The sequence below is a fragment of the Orcinus orca genome, chromosome 4 (assembly GCF_937001465.1).
Source record: "Orcinus orca chromosome 4, mOrcOrc1.1, whole genome shotgun sequence".
NCBI lineage: Eukaryota > Metazoa > Chordata > Mammalia > Artiodactyla > Delphinidae > Orcinus > Orcinus orca.
Genome location: NC_064562.1, coordinates 9043542 through 9060262, shown reverse-complemented (window position 1 = coordinate 9060262; position 16721 = coordinate 9043542). Strand labels below are relative to the sequence as shown.

General features: G+C 38.6%; 1 protein-coding gene across 2 annotated transcripts in view; it reads right to left on the bottom strand.

Annotated features, from left to right (window-relative positions):
- The window catches only part of DSPP (dentin sialophosphoprotein), a 144099-nt gene that overhangs the window by 11893 nt on the left and 115485 nt on the right, over window positions 1-16721 (bottom strand). The window contains exons 6-10 of one of the 2 annotated variants that reach the window (XM_049709017.1): window positions 10826-10944; window positions 10434-10490; window positions 9480-9625; window positions 9216-9345; window positions 7508-7678 (exon numbers count right to left, since the gene is read on the bottom strand). The gene's annotated coding sequence lies outside the window, so the exon portion shown is untranslated. Of the gene's footprint in view, window positions 1-7507; window positions 7706-9215; window positions 9346-9479; window positions 9626-10433; window positions 10491-10825; window positions 10945-16721 lie in introns of those variants that run through there. The other variant, XM_004266145.3, reaches the window with a different exon arrangement.

The window sequence follows — 16721 nt, the reverse complement described above, 5'->3', positions numbered from 1 at the left end:
GATGGCAAATCACTTAATTTTAACATCTTTTGCCATTTGGATAGGCAGAGACCTTTCAATACCATCAGGTCCTGGTTCCTTTCTCTTTAACAGTTTTTCTCTCAATGTATTTTCTCTCCTCTTGCATTTTGTTTATTTTTATTTATTTATTTATTTATTTGCAGTACGCGGGCCTCTCACTGTTGTGGCCTCTCCCGTTGCGGAGCACAGGCTCCAGACGCGCAGGCTCAGCGGCCGTGGCTCACAGGCCCAGCCGCTCCGCGGCATGTGGGATCTTCCCGGACCAGGACACGAACCCGTGTCCCCTGCATCGGCAGGCGGACTCTCAACCACTGCGCCACCAGGGAAGCCCCTCCTCTTGCATTTTGTTATAAGTAGCAAGAAGAAGCCAGGCAGAAGCTTCAACACTTTGTTCAAAAATCTCCTTAGCTAGATATCCAAGTTCCGTGCTTACAAATTCTGCTTTCCACATAACTGAAGGCCAAAATTCTGCCAAGCTTTCTGTCACGAGGATAACAAGAATCCTCTTCCTCCATATTCCAGTAATGTCTTTGCTCACTTCCTTCTGAGACCTCGCCAGCAGTGTCTTTAACATCTATATTTCTACTAACAGTTTTCCAGCCTCTACCCATTGTCTGATTCCAATGCTACACCCACATTTTAAGAATTTCTTATGGCAGCACCCCACTTCCATGTACCAAAATCTATATTAGTTTTCTCTTGCTGCCTAACAAGTCACCAAGTGTACTTTTGCTTTTAGAAGTCTTATTTGGCTCATTTAGCCTCACCTAAATAATCTCTTTATCTTAAAGTCAACTGATTAGTACACTTAATTACATTGGCCAAATCCTTTTTGCCATATTAACAGGACTTCATCATGAGGCAGGAGATAGATGGGCCCCAGCCGGAACAGTTTCCCCACTGTGGACAGAAACTCCATAATAGCAGAAACTTCATAAAAGCAGGATGATGGAGGAGGCTGGGCCCTGCCCAGATAGAAGATAAGAGACCACATATTCCTCATTCTTGAAATCAGGAGACCTCCCCGACTACACATGAGCAGAAAGGCTCCTTGGAGGTCAAAAGCGGAGTGATGCCAACTGATGCCAACTGATGCTCATTACCCATAGGCCTCTTCGGTAGAATTCATCTTGGCTAAGAGCTGCATACGCACACATGGGAAAATCCTGAGCTATACCAAATACAGACTTTGAACCAGGCAAATCAAAATGATTGGCCAAAGGAAACCCAGAAGAAATGCCCCATATAAGTGATCCAAACTGCCACGAGGGCACGACTCTCTCTCTGAGCCCACCCATTTGTGTCTATCCCCACGTACTGTACTTCTTTTTTCCCTAATAAATACTCTACTTGTTTCACTACTTTCCATCTTTGTGGGAATTCTTTTTCTGCAAAGCCGTAGGGCCAGGGCCTTGTCACTGAACACTGTTCTAGTGGCTAGGATTCGGTGCTCTCACCGCCGCGACCTGACCTCAATCTCTGGCTGGGATCTGAAACCCTGCTTCAAGCCGCTGTAGGCCAAGGCCACCAGAGATCAATCATGGAAATGATACTTCATCATATTTACTCGTTCTCTCCACATTCAAAGGAGAGAGGATTGTACAAAAGTGAGGGTCATTGGGGATCGTCTTAAAATTCTGCCTACCACACATGTTAAGCTACAGTGAAAGAAAATAGATCAATATCTTCATGCCCTGGGGCTGTAGAAAGAAGGGATTTTTAAAGGGGGCATGAGGAAATTTTCATGGATACTTCTGATTGTCTTAATTGTGGTGATTGTTTCATGGGTGTGTACATATGTCAAAACATCAAATTGTACCCTTTATATATGTACACTTTATTGTGTGTCAATGACACCTCAATGAAGCTGTTAGGGGGGAAAAAAAAGTAACGCATTTCAAATTCTGTAAATTGAGAAGTGAAAACTGCGGTTTTAATAAGGTCTACCTAAAGGGAAACAAAAACTTCAATTTATTGTGGAAACCAAACAATTAACTAAAATTTAAGATCTGGGCTCAGAGGTCTACATCAATTTAGTAACTAAAAAAGCTATCTATAAACCCTTAATTAGGATTGTTATTCTGTTCTTAAAGAAAGCGTTTGGAATGAAACTCTTAATCTAGAGGCTACTCTATTACCATGACTTTGAACTATCTGTCTTCCTGTTTCCTTAAATTTGGATAAACAGTAGCTGAGCCAAACGTCAAAAGTAAGGCAAGAATAGCAATAGCAGCGGAGACACAGGGAGAATGTTCCAACTCAGATTATTTTAAGTTGACTCAAACTAGTTCACAGCAGAAGCCACTTGAGTAGGTGTTCTCTGTGTGACCAGATGTATAACATCCCTACTGGACATCTTTGACTGATGGAAGTTGAAATGGCAAAAACCTTCCACTGCCCGATATTGAATTAATGTCAGTGCAATTTAAAAAAACAGACACTGTATTAAGTTTTTTTTAAAACAACCATAGTCTTTTAAAAAGTGGTAACCATTTCTTCCAGATTCCGTATTCCATTTCCACCAAGGTTCTAGTTGGCATAATGTTGTGTGAGATAGCTTGATTAAAGAAGACGTTATAACTGAACCTCAAGTAATAGACATGTCTGTTGGCCTGTCTTAGCTTCCAATGTCTTATTATGACTGAGACAACAACTGCTAGAACACATAATCCTTTCTTCTTATGAAAAAAAAAAAAACTTCAAGTTTTCCTCTTTCATGGGCACATATTTTATTTTCTCCAGACCTGTGTCTCAGATATTTAGAGCTAGTAGAGAGTAATGATATAGATTGGAAGCTTTGAAGTCAGATGTATCTGTGTCAAACCCCTGCCTTTTCCTATGTGACCTTGGAAAAGTAACCTAATCTTTCTAAGATTCAGTTTTTTCATCTGTAAAATTATGTTATGATAACAGTTAACATTTATATAACATTTATATATTAGCATTTATAACAAGATACACCCTGTACACAGCAATCTAAGCCCATTATCTTATGTAGTCCTTAAATGATCACACAAGATAACTCTGTTATCTCCATCATAGGGATGAAGAAAGTGAGTCCTAAGGTGGCACGATCAATAAGTGACAGAACCCAGATTTGAACCCCATGATTCTGATCTCAGAACCTGGCTCTTAGCCACTGCACTAAATTAATTGCCTCCTTCATAATGACACAGTGAAGGTAATGTATGCAAAACCACTCCTTACCCAGCACACACATGACTCCTAATAGGGGGAGCTATTATGAATTTCATGGTTCTTTGCCAAGTTTGAGTCCCTTCCTTGTCACTGCCCAAACTTTCCTAAGATTATTGGTAAAATGATGTCTTTTAAATTAAAAATAAATTAATAAAATAAAATTTTAAACTTTAACAGTTATTTATGAAATATTATAAGTAAATTATTAATTTTCCTTGTCCTGAGTGCTGAACCTCTTAACAGGCATGCCTGGTTCCAGTCTCTGGGCCCTACCCCTGAATCTATCACCCAGATGCTGGCATAATCTTTCTAAAATGCAAATCTAATCATGTTACTACTCGACTTAAACTTCTCAGTGTCTCTTTAATGTGGCATGGGACTTCTGAAACCATCCAGCTTCAACTTGGGCCCCACCCCTTTGAGAACCCTCGAGACCCTGGAAGGAGAGGAACAGGGCCAGAGATGCGGTTGGGGTCGGTTGCGTGTCCTCCTGAATGCACAGGACGTGTCCTGTATTTAAATGACCTTTCCTGCTTCCTGTATTGACTTGGTCGGGTCTACCTAAGTGTCCTATATTCAGCTCTTCTCAATACTTATGAAAAGTTGGTGCTATTTTTCCACCACAGTAACTGGAGCTTAAGTCTCTTAAATGGCAACTCCAGCCCCAAATTATTCCTCCACACATCTGTACAACGCGAGTTGCCCTCTCCTGCAGGTCTGGCTGAGGGAAAACCAGAAGGAGGGACTTAGAATTAAAATACATATTTTTCATACATAAGGAAAGAAAAGACTGTTCTTTGGCTAAAGTCCCAAGTCATAAGGAGGGAACCACCATTAATTAGGGATAGATCAGTGCTCATGTTCTGAAAAATCACCCAATCAGCAAGAGCCTCACTCCAGTAACAGCTTCTGCGAGTTAGCAAATCAATGACATCCAAGCTTCCGAAAGTCTGCCAATCAGGGACAACCCCATGTTTCAGGACAACAGCCAATCAGTAAGTGCCTCATTCCAGTGGCCTCACTAGCACATCTGGACTTTCTGAAAGTCCACCGATCCCTGAAAGCCAGACTTCCCAAAACATTAACTCAGTAATACTGTGCCCTACGAGTACAGCTCTTCCTTGTGCAAAGGGGAAGTTCATCTTTTTTACATCAGTTCTTGAGTAGTTCACAAGTTTGCAACTCTTTCAACAGTTCAAACCCTGCTTACAGCTAGTTATGAGTTCTTACTTGTGAATGACAAACACACCATCACGACAGTGATGTTATCAAATTCAATTTTCATTCCTTGCTGTGTGGCCTTTAATTTGTGTATATTTGAATCCCAAAATGCCAAAACATAATATAAATTTTGTAATAAATTTTCTGATCAGTGAACATTGATTAAATGAGGAAAAAGTCCTTTGGAAATTCTCTGTACAATTCCCAATTGTTGATTTAATGTTTTAAAAATTGTAGAAAGACAGATATAAATCAGTATAAAATAGTAACTAAATAGAAGAAATGTAATTTCTTCAACTACTGCCAAAGATGTGATAAAATAATAAATTTTTATGGGACATTCAGATGAAGAAGATAAAATAATCACAGCAGAAGCTGTAATGGCTTTCCACACTGGATATCATCTGCCTTCATCTCAAATAACTGTTGGAATGTGCTGCTACCAGAAGTATTTTCTGATCCCAAAATTACAAATAAATTATCAGGGTGAAATCTATTACAACAATAAAAATGTAATAGTTCCACTTATTGTTACAGAGCTTATGGAAAATCTAATGCCTTATCTTTTTACAACATAGCTATAGATGCAAATAGCCATAATGCAGAAAACATGTTCCCTTTGTTTGTACAATTACTTTTCTCATGAAAAAGTGTTACTTATAAGGCTATTGTGAGTAAAATCTCTTCCAGATGAGACTTCAGAAAGGTTCTATTATTGTGTTAGGAGTTAATGAGAAAACTGTACTGCTTTTGGTGGCAAAACCATGAATACAAATTCTGCTAGATATTTGCATGAAAGTGCAGACAATGTTTAGTCAAAGTTGAAGCAAAACATGAATGTAAGGTGTTGGCTATCCTGCCATATTCTGCAAATGCTGTTCAAACGTCATCTAATGTCCTTTCTACTGACATTGAAGTCATTATGAAATTTTTGTCCTACTTCAGCATTTATATTGTTCAAACTGAGCAATTAAAAGATTTTTGTGAGAACTGCCAGAAGGAGAAATTAAGAAAACAATCCCACTTATAATTGCATCAGAAAGAATAAAATATCTAGGAATAAATTTAACCAAGGAGGGGAAAGACCTTTACACTGAAAACTATAAGACATTAACAGAAGAAATTGAAGAAGACACAAATAAATGGAAAAATATTTTGTGCTCATGGATTGGAAGAATTAATATTGTTAAAATGTCCATCCTGCCCAAAGCAATCTACAGATTCCATGCAATCTCCATAAAAATTCTAATAGCATTTTCCACAGAAACAGAAAAAACAATCCTAAAATTTCTATGGAACAGCAAAAGATCCCAAATAACCAAAGCAATCTTGAAAAACAACAAAGCTAGAGACATCACACTTTCTGACTGCAATCTATAAAACAAAGCTACTGTAATCAAAACAACTTGGTATTGGCATCAAAACAGACACATAGATCAATGGTACAGAGAGAGAGGCCAGAAATAAACCCATGCACATAAGGTCAAATAACTTACAACAAAGGAACCAAAAATAAGCAGTAGGGAAAGGACAGTATCTCAATAAAAAGTGTCAGGAAAATGGATAGCCACATGGAAAAGAATGAAACTGGACCACTACCTTACACCATACATAAAAATTAACTCAAAATGGATTGAAGACTTGAATGTAAGACCTGAAACTATAAAACTACTAGAAGAAAACACAGATGGCAAACTCCTTGATATCAGTCTTGGTGATGATTTTTTTAATCTGACACCAAAAACAAAGGTAAGAAAAGTAAAGATAAACAAGTTAAATTAAATCAAACTTAAAAGCTTCTGTACAGGAAAGGAGACCAGCAACAAACTGAAAAGGCAGCTACTGAATGGGAGAAAACATTTGCAAATCATACATCTTGTAAGGGGTTAATACTGAAAATATATAAAGAACTTATACAGCTCAGGAGCAAACAACAATCTGATTTAAAAATGGGCAGATATTTGCACCCCTATGTTCATAGCAGCACTATTTACAATAGCCAAGACATGGAAACAACCTAAATGTCCATCAACAGATGGATGGATAAAGAAGATGTGGTATATATTATATATATATATATATACTCACACACACACAATGGAATATTATTTAGCCATGAAAAAGAATGAAATAATGCCATTTGTAGGAAAATGGGTGGACCTAGAGATTATCATACTAAGCAAAGTCAGATAGAGAAAGATAAATACATATTATATCACTTGTATGTGGAAATCTAAAATACAACACAAATGACCATATCTATGAAACAGAAAGAGACTCACAGACATAGAGAACAGACGTTGTTGCCATGGTCGGGGGTGGTGGGGTGAGGACTGGGAGCGTGTGGTCAGCAGATGCAAACTAGTGTATATGGGATGGATAAACTACAAAGTTCTACTGCAGAGCACAGGGAACTGTATTCAATATCCTGTGATAAACCATAATGCAAAAGAATATTAAATATATATATATATATATAACTGAGTCAGTTTGCTGTACAGCAGAAATTAACAGAACATTGTAAATCAACTACACTTCAATAATTTTTTTCTTTTTGGCTGCACCACGTGTCATGCAGAACTTCCCTGACCAGGGATTGAACTCATGCCCCGCCCCCCCCCCCGCCCCCAGTGGAAGCACAGAGTCTTAACCAATGGACCACCAGGGAAATCCAGTTTTTTTTTTTTAATAAAATGAGCAGAAGATCTGAATAGACGTTTTTCCAAAGAAGACATACAGATGACCAACAGGTACATGAAAAGATACTTAACATCACTAATCATCGGAGAAATGGAAATCAAAACCACATAAGATATCACCTTACACCTGTTAGAATGGTTTTTATCAAAAAGACAAGAAATAACAAATGTTGGCAAAGATGTGGAGAAAAGGGAACACTTGTGCACTGTTGGTGAAAATGTAAACTGGTGCAACCACTATGGGAAACAGTATGGAGGTTCCTCAAAAAATTAAAAATAAAACTATCATATGATCCAACAATTCCACTTCTGGGTATTTATTAGAAGAAAACTAAAATGCTAACTCAAAAAATGTAAGCAGGGCTTACCTGGTGGCGCAGTGGTTGAGAGTCCGCCTGCCGATGCAGGGGACACGGGTTTGTGCCCCGGTCCGGGAGGATCCCACATGCCGCGGAGCGGCTGGGCCCGTGAGCCATGGCCGCTGAGCCTGCGCATCCGGAGCCTGTGCTCCGCAACGGGAGAGGCCACAACAGTGAGGCCTGCGTACCGCAAAAAAAAAAAAAAAAAGTAAGCATTCCCAAGTTCTTTGCAGCATTATTTAGCTAAGATATGGAAATGACCTAAGTGTCCATTGATGGATTAATGGATAAAGAAAACTAAATATATATACATATATATGTGTGTATATATATATATATATATATATACACACACATATATATGTGTGTATATATATATATATATACATACACATATACATACACACACATTGAAATATTGTTCAGCCATAAAAAATAAGGAAATTTTGCCATCTGCGACAACATGGGTGGACCTTGAAGGCATCATGCTAAGTGAAGTAAGTCATACAGGGAAAGACAAATTTCATATGATCTCATTTATATGTGAATTTTAAAAAACAGCAACAGAAACAAATGAACAAAATCATGCTCATAGATACAGAGAATAGATTGTTGGTTGCCAGAGGCAAGGAGTGGGATATAACTGAAAACAGTGAAGGGGGTCAAAATGTACAAACTTCCAGTTATAAAATAAATAAGTCATGGGGATGTAATGTTCAGCATGGTGACTATAGTTAGTAATACTGTATTGCATATTTGAAAGTTACTAAAGAGTAGATTTTTAAATCTTTCATTTTGAAATCAGCTATACTTAAATTAAAATTTTTTTTTTCATTTTGAAAAATACACACAATGATATTCATTTTGCTGTTTGTTGTGTTAGCAAAAAATGCAACAACCTAAACGTCCATCAGTAGGGGACCAGATAAATGAAGAATGATATATTTATATGATGGAATAACTATGTAGCAGTTAAAAAGGAATGAACTAGAACTCTGTATATCAACATGGATAGATCTAAAAGAAATAGTTGGAAAAAAAAAAGCAACTAGCAACCACTGATATGTTTTCTGTCCTTATTGTTTATTTGTAACCCCAAAATCAATATTTACAGTCATTTTATGGCCAATCGACATGTGCTTGCACAGAGCATCAAAAAAATTGAGTTGCCTTATATGCAAATTCCTAGCTGAGGTCAAACAAGGTAACAGCCTTCTAATTTCAACTCTCATACTGTAAGCATGTCCTTTTTGGTCTATTTAGTGCCACATTTTTGTATTTTGTGCTTTTTGTTGGTGATTTCATTGCCTAAAATGGCTCCCAAGCATAGTGCTGAAGTGCTATCTAGTGTTCCAGAGTGCAAGAAAGGCTGTGATGTGTCATATGGAGGAAATACATGTTAGATGAGCTTTGTTAAGGCATAAGTTATAGTGCTGTTGGCCGTGAGTTTAATGTCAATGAATAAATAAAACGTGTTTATTAATAAGGTGTCTTTAAACAGAAACACACATAAAACAAGGTTATGTATTGATCAGTGGATGAAAATGTTGTGACCAGAGATTCACAGGAACCTAACCCTGCATGTCTTCTAGGAGCAATGATTCAGTATTTGCTAATTCACTGCTCAAGGCAACTAAGTAAAGCATAACTACCTTGATAACAAGAATTGCGTGTGTGTGCTTCATCAGAAACAACTTTCATAAAATATAATACTTACCCTTACTATTTGTGACACACTTCGATAATGTCTCTTATGTTTCTTTTATAATGCTGCTTATAATTGTTTCAACTCCCCGAATTGATTTATAACCCACTGAGAGGTCATGACGGGCATCTGGAAAACACTGCTGCAGCACACACAGAAAGAAAACCAATTTTTCTCAGCTTAGTAAATAAAGTCAATATTCAACATTTATGGGAAAGATAATGGGCCAAGTTAAGTGATCGCATTCTTAAGAAATTTGATGAGTGGTAGCAGTACCTTCTTAGGTTTTCATTATTTTTCATCTTTTCAGATGCCGTGTTAGTTTCTATTTTGCCATAGATTATGTAGCAGCTGTTGATTGTAAGAACCATTTAATTCATGGACACCATTTCTTTCTGAGATTTGAGGGAGTTCATAATTTTCTGTTGATGAAGCAGTAAAGAAAAGGTTGGTTTGTGATCAAGTTTGAGGCATAGGGCCAGAAATTGTAACCAAGTTTGTTTATTGATTACACTGTAATCAGACGTTTAACTATGCCTTTTAAGTCTTCTGTCATTTATAGTTATTCTTGTACTCTATGCTCTTACAAAAAGCACTTCATCATCAAGGAGATTCATAGAAAGGCTGTGGAAGCAGTTACAACAAGTTCCACATCAAGATGATGACCATGCAAGGATTCCACCCATAACAACTCAAAACAAGAAGCTGTCCTGCCCTTGGGGCCCCTAGGTCAGGCATCCAGAGGTTTTTACTCCCTGACAGGCAGAGTCGATGTCCCTACTCAGCCTTGAAGCAGTTACAGAAGACGGACTATTGCCCTTTTGCTTCCCATAAGAATATGGGAGTAAAATCTCTGAGAGGGGAATGAAACTGGGGGAAAGGAGGCAGGGCATAGCCTTTGAAAGAATGACATAGCCCAAGGACATGACATAAACTGATTGGAACCAAATGGGTCCAAGATGGTGGACAAGTCGACTTCCGCTAGACCTTGAGGAGCCTCAGTATACCTCACTGTAACACATCAGCAAGCTAAATGTCACACCCACAGGCGCCATGACAGTTCCAAGGCCGACCAGAAGGATCAAAAAGTGGGCGGTGGCCCAATTCCTGGAAATCCACCCCCCCCACCCCGTTCCCGAAAGTAGCTGGAATACTCCTCCCACTCATTAGCCTATGAAATTACCCACCCCTATGAAAACTGACAACCCCATACCCTGGTACCTTTCTCACCTTCTGAGATGGCCCACACTCTGTCTGTGTTTCTCTCTAAATAAATCCACTTCTTATCTATCAAAAAAAAGAAAAAAGAAAAAGTGGGTAGCTATTCCTTGCATGCTAAACAGGACTAACTTTTATACTTTTCAGCAAATATTTGGTTGGAATAGTTCTGTGTGGGCTATTGGTTTGAAGGGGCAATGGTAAGATTGCCCAGGCTTTGTTCTGCTAGGTTATTGGTACAATGGGGAGTTCAGTTCAAATTAGTCTGTTCTGCCATAGTAAAGGAAATATTTCCATCATGACTGCTAATCAGTTGTTGATAACAGCAGTGTTAGGAGAGGATAGACTGTGCTGCTAAAATAAATTAGCCCCAAATGTGGGGGCTTAGTACAATAGAGGCTTACTGTTGCTTGTGTCACAATTCAAAGTAGCTCTCCTGTAGACAATGACCCAGGAGCCCAGGCTGTTTCCATCTTATTTTTCTATCATCTTGCAGCTTCAATCTCACCCTGGCATTACCTATCTGAAGTTGGGGGAGGAAAGAAAAAGAGAGTGAAAGACTATGCTGGGTATTTTAGGAATCAGGCCTGGAAATGGTTCTTTACTTTTGTCCACATTCCATTGGCCAGGACCCAGTCACAGGGCCAAACCAACTCCTAGGGAAGCTGGGAAATGTGGAGGAACATGTGGATATGAAAGAGCACGAATAGTCTCTGCACAGACAGAGAAGATTCTCCAGCCTTGATACTGGAGAACCCCACATTTCTGCAGGGGACCTGTATCCTGGTTGATTAGATATGGCTGAGAACACTTCTAGGTAGCTTGGAAGCACTGTTTAACTCTCTATCCATGGTTGTTATGAATAAATATAATATTAGTAAATATTATATGTATATTATAGTTATTGTCTTTAGCAGAATATTTGAGGTCCTCCCTAAGACAATTTTGAAGACGGGACTAACAAGGAAGCAAGCCCACAGTGTGGATTACTCCTGCATACATCTCATAAGACCTCGGATTAACATTTTTCGTAACGTGGCTCCTAGGTCACTTGACTCTGAATCACCTCGATTCACACTGTTAAATCTAAATTTGTTTAAAATACAGATCTCAAGGAGCCACCTCTGACCTATTGAATCAAAATCTAACTAAGCGGAGCTCAGAAATCTGCATTTTAAGATGTTTCTTAGTTTATTCCTGTGTGCACTGGTATTCGAGAACCACTGCCAACAGGAAAACTGAACTATCTTCCACCTGAAGGTTTAGTCTGCCTGTGACTGAAAAGTAAGCTCAGATCTAAGAGCCAATTTCAATCTTCTTTTCTAAATGAGAAGAGCCAAGCATAGCAGATTCTAGGATTTAAATTGTCATCGCGCTGGCTGAAACAGATGATGACAGAGCCCAGATGATCAAGGCCAGAAAAGGATGAAAGCAGGACAGGCTTAACTTGGACACCAAAACGCCTCAAAACTTGGTTTTTGATGTGTGTGTGTGTGTGTGTGTGTGTGTGTGTGTGTGTGTGTGTGTGTGTCTGTGTATAAATATCATCTCTACAGCTTCCTTTCCCATTACGTTTTCTAATGCAACCCTTCTCTGCCCTTTAAGTGCTTACTGAGCGAAAGCCACCTACCTACCTAGCCTTTTGGCTAATATGAAATGATGTAATAATATCCTCATCACAGAACTGCTCTGAGGATTCAACAAGATATGTGTGTGACGTGTTTAACTCAGTCCCTGACACCCAGGAGGCTAAATCAGTTCCAGCAGTTATCAAAATCTAACACAACCACTGACAGACCTATGGCATTTCTGGGCTCTCAGAGTAATCCCACATGGGCCAGGAAACTGAAGGCCCTGATATATCATTACCCAAGGAAGGGTTGTAAATGGGTGATATAGGTGTCCCCAGTAGGTACATCATGGCATCCACCGGGAAATGAGCTGGGAATGCCAGGTCACCCAAGCACACCCTGCCCTATGGAGGAGTGCCAGGGTAAATGATACGTAGGCCAACTCCACCACTACTACCACCCAACACACCCGCTCAGAGAAGGTTTTAAGCCAAATGTAAATCAGTGGATAACTTGCCTACATTTGCCTCTTATAGACATAGCCTTGGAGTCTCCTCAAACAACAAACCACCTATCAGTTCAGAAAATGACAGGGTTCAATTTGAATGGGTCTATCTGCTCCCTCACAGGGACGTAGCCAGGAAGAAAGAGAGAGAGAGAGAGAAAGAGAGAGAGAGAGAGAGAGAGAGAAAGAGAGAGAGAGAGAAGTACGGGATGTGGGTGGTAAAATGCCTAAAGCCACAGGAAGAATTATGCTATGATGTTTTGCACGAGCTATTATAAATTTAAATGAGCAAAGACTAACTAAGACAACTTCCCCTTTAATTTTGGCTCGTAAGATCTGAGCAAAGCTAAAAAGAGGACTGTTGGTTAGCGTGGAAAAGAAAGATTCTTCCACAATATTTATGGAATGGTCACAGGAAAGGGAAAATAACATGCTGTGTTTTTCAAACTGTAGGTCGCAACCCCCATTAATGGATCATAAAATCAATTTTAGTGTATTTTTCATGAAAGAATAGAACAGAGCATCATACATAGTAAGGGTATTTGAAAAAAAAAAAACGATTCAGTTTGTATGTGTATTTGGGTTACAACGTAATATTTATTTTTTATAATGGATTCTAGTAGGGAAAGTTTTAAAATGTGTAGCAGAAAACTGACTGCTCTAGATTCACAAGGAGTTTGAATCCAGGCCCCATCCCTTGCTAATTTTATGACTTATGACAAGCTTCAATTTCCTCAGTTGTAAAATGGAAATAATACCTACAAGAATTCTTGGGAAGTAAAACGGGATCATGTATATAAACTTCTTTAGCACAGTGTCTGCCACAAAATAATCACCTAACAAAGGTCAGTTTCCTTCTTCTTTCCACTTAAGGTATTACGTGTACAAACAGATTCTGGCATCACAGCAACAGTCATTTAATTTCCCTTGGCCTCCATTTCTTCATTCTGCAGTAAAGGAGCTGAACTAGACGAGCTAGTGCCTTGCCTGCTCTACAACTGTCTGATTTAATTAAAATGGTCATTCTGTTATCACATTAGAGAGATTCTCTTTGAAAGTATTGCAAATCCCAAGTGACAAATAGATTTCTTAAAGTCATCTTTTTGTTTTGAGGTAAGTGTCGATTCATATGCAGTTGTAAGAAATAAAACAGAGATCTCGTGTGTCTGCGATAGTAAGAAATAGTACATGGACTCTGTCCCCGATTTCTGGCACACAGCTTCTAACGCCTTTGGATCTTCCCAGTGAGTTGTGTGTGTTCTGTACGCTGATGAGATGGCTGGGGGCTGGGGGCTCCTGGATAGCTTCAGATCGATGCTGGTCACAAGAAAGACCAAGGCATGATTAGAGCGCTGCAAATCTCAAGAGACGAGAGAGAGGCTGAAGATTGAGCTAATCACCAATGGCTAATGACTTAATCATTCCTACATAATGGAAACTCCATAAATACCAGTAAATCACAGGGTTCACAGAAGTTAGTGAAAAATCGAGGTACTGGGAGGGTGGTACACCCAGAAAGGTCATGGAAGCTCCCTTCACCCCGTTCCCGTACCTTGCCTTATGCATTTCTTCTATTTGGCTGCATCTGAGTTCTATCCTTTATAATAAACCAGTAAGTATGGTGCCTAAGTTCTGTGAGCAGTTCTAACAAATAATCGAACCTGAGGAGAGGGTCGTGGGAACCCCTGACTTAGAGTTGTTCAGCCAGAACTTATGGGAGTCCTGGGACTTGTGATTGGTTTCTGTAGTGGGTTGAACTTATGAAACTGAGCCCTTCATTTGTGGGATCTGATGCTAACTTCAGGTAAGAGTGTCAGAATTGAATTGAATTGCATGACATCCAGCTGGTGTAGGAGAATTGGTTGGTGTAGGGAAAAACCTTGTTTTGTCAGTAAAAATAGCTCTGGAGTACCCTTCACTCTGTTTTCCCCAGCGGTAATATCCCACAAAACTGTAATACAATATCTCAACCAGGATGTGGACTTCAATACAATAGCTGATCTTATTCAGATTTAGGTTTCTTTGTAGGTGCCAACTGGGGTTGATTAGTATTGGCTAGAGTACAAGCTTGGAGGCTGCTTTGAGTCCTGATTTAGCGGAAGCACATGTTTCTCACAATTAGCAATGTCCCCCCAGGATTGAGAGAGTGGTGACATGATTGCTACAGATGTGCTGACTTCTGCAATAAGTGAACAAGATGTTGAAATTAAACATTTCGAGCTGGTGCTTGGTGAAGTAAAGTATCTCTGTTTTTATATATTATAATGTTTTAACACACCAAGATCCAAAGGAAGAGTATAAAGTTATCTCTTCATCCTGAAATTATATGAGTAGTTCCAATGTATTTTTAGGTGGAATAACCTACTCACAGCAGAGAGAGCAAACCTTCAGAAAATCAACCGTAAAGTTTTCCTTTGGGCCTCTTTGCATAATTGAACTATTTTCATGTTAGTGCCTGAATTACTGCTTTATGTTAAAGGACAAAGGCAACCTTAAATGGGAACATGTATTTGTTCCATTTTTGTCTACAAATTCTGCACGAAATCATGAGATTCGTCAACTCAACTGAAAGATGAATGAAAGAATTTGGACAGAACAACAAATTTAAATAAATGTTTTTCTCAAAAGTCTTTTTAAAGTAGGTTTAACTATGAGGTAAGAGGCCATAGGAACCGTTGCTTTCAGGAAATGTAAATCTGATATTCGGCTTTCTCATATCAAATAGACTGCAGAGCTGCTTTTGAATGTCTGACATTCACTGTTACAAACGGCAGTTTTATACAGTGAAAATGGAGCACACCTTTGGTTATTTTTGTCTCAGCAAAATGCTATCTTAAGTTAAAAGAACTATCCACATAAAGCAGCGCCTGGCATATAATAAGTATGAGACAAATGGTAGCTGCTACGACAATGATGACGATGATACCACATTCTTAGCTTTGTAAATTTTAGTAAACCATTTAACTTTTCTGAACCTCAGTCATCTCATTCTCAGAGGTGAGGTGGAGTGAATAATAACAATGCCTTTTATGCCTACTTCACAGGGTTACTATAAGATTCAAATTATTATTATTAATATTATTATTATGTTGAGGAAAGTTCCCTCTCTGCCTACTTTCTGGAGGATTTTTATCATAAACGGGTGTTGAATTTTGTTGAAAACTTTCTCTGCATATATTGAGATGATCATATGGCTTTTCTCCTTCAATTTGTTAATATGGTGTATCACGTTGATTGATTTGCGTATATTGAAGAAGCCTTGCATTCCTGGTATAAAGCCCACTTGATCATAGTGAATGATCCTTTTAATGTGCTGTTGGATTCTGTTTGTTAGTATTTTGTTGAGGATTTTTGCATCTATGTTCATCAGTGATATTGGACTGTAGTTTTCTTTCTTTGTGACATCTTTGTCTGGTTTTGATATCAGGGTGATGGTGACCTCGTAGAATGAGTTGGGGAGTGTTCCTCCCTCTGCTATATTTTGGAGGAGTTTGAGAAGGATAGGTGTTAGCTCTTCTCTAAATGTTTGATAGAACTTTCCTGTGAAGTCATCTGGTCCTGGACTTTTGTTTGTTGGAAGATTTTTAATGACAGTTTCAATTTCAGTGCTTGTATTTGGTCTGTTCATATTTTCTATTTCTTCCTGGCTCAGTCTTGGAAGGCTGTGCATTTCTAAGAATTTGTCCATTTCTTCCAGGTTGTCCATTTTATTGGCATATAGTTGCTTGTAGTAATCTCTCATGATCCTTTGTATTTCTGCAGTGTCAGTTGTTACCTCTCCTTTTTCATTTCTAATTCTATTGATTTGAGTCTTCCTTTTTTCTTGATAAGTCTGGCTAATGGTTTATCAATTTTGTTTATCTTCTCAAAAGAACCAGCTTTTAGTTTTATTGATCTTTGCTGTCTTTTCCTTTATTTCTTTTTCATTTATTTCTGATCTGATCTTTATGATTTCTTTCCTCTGCTAAGTTTGGGGCTTTTTTGTTCTTCTTTCTCTAATTGCTTTAGGTGTAAGGTTAGGTTGTTTATTTGAGATGTTTCTTGTTTCTCTAGGTAGGATTGTATTGCTATAAACTTCCCTCTGAGAACTGCTTTTGCTTCATCCCATAGGTTTTTGGTCGTCGTGTTTTCATTGTCATTTGTTTCTAGGCATTTTTTGATTTCCTCTTTGATTTCTTCAGTGATCTCTTGGTTATTAAGTAGTGTATTGTTTAGCCTCCATGT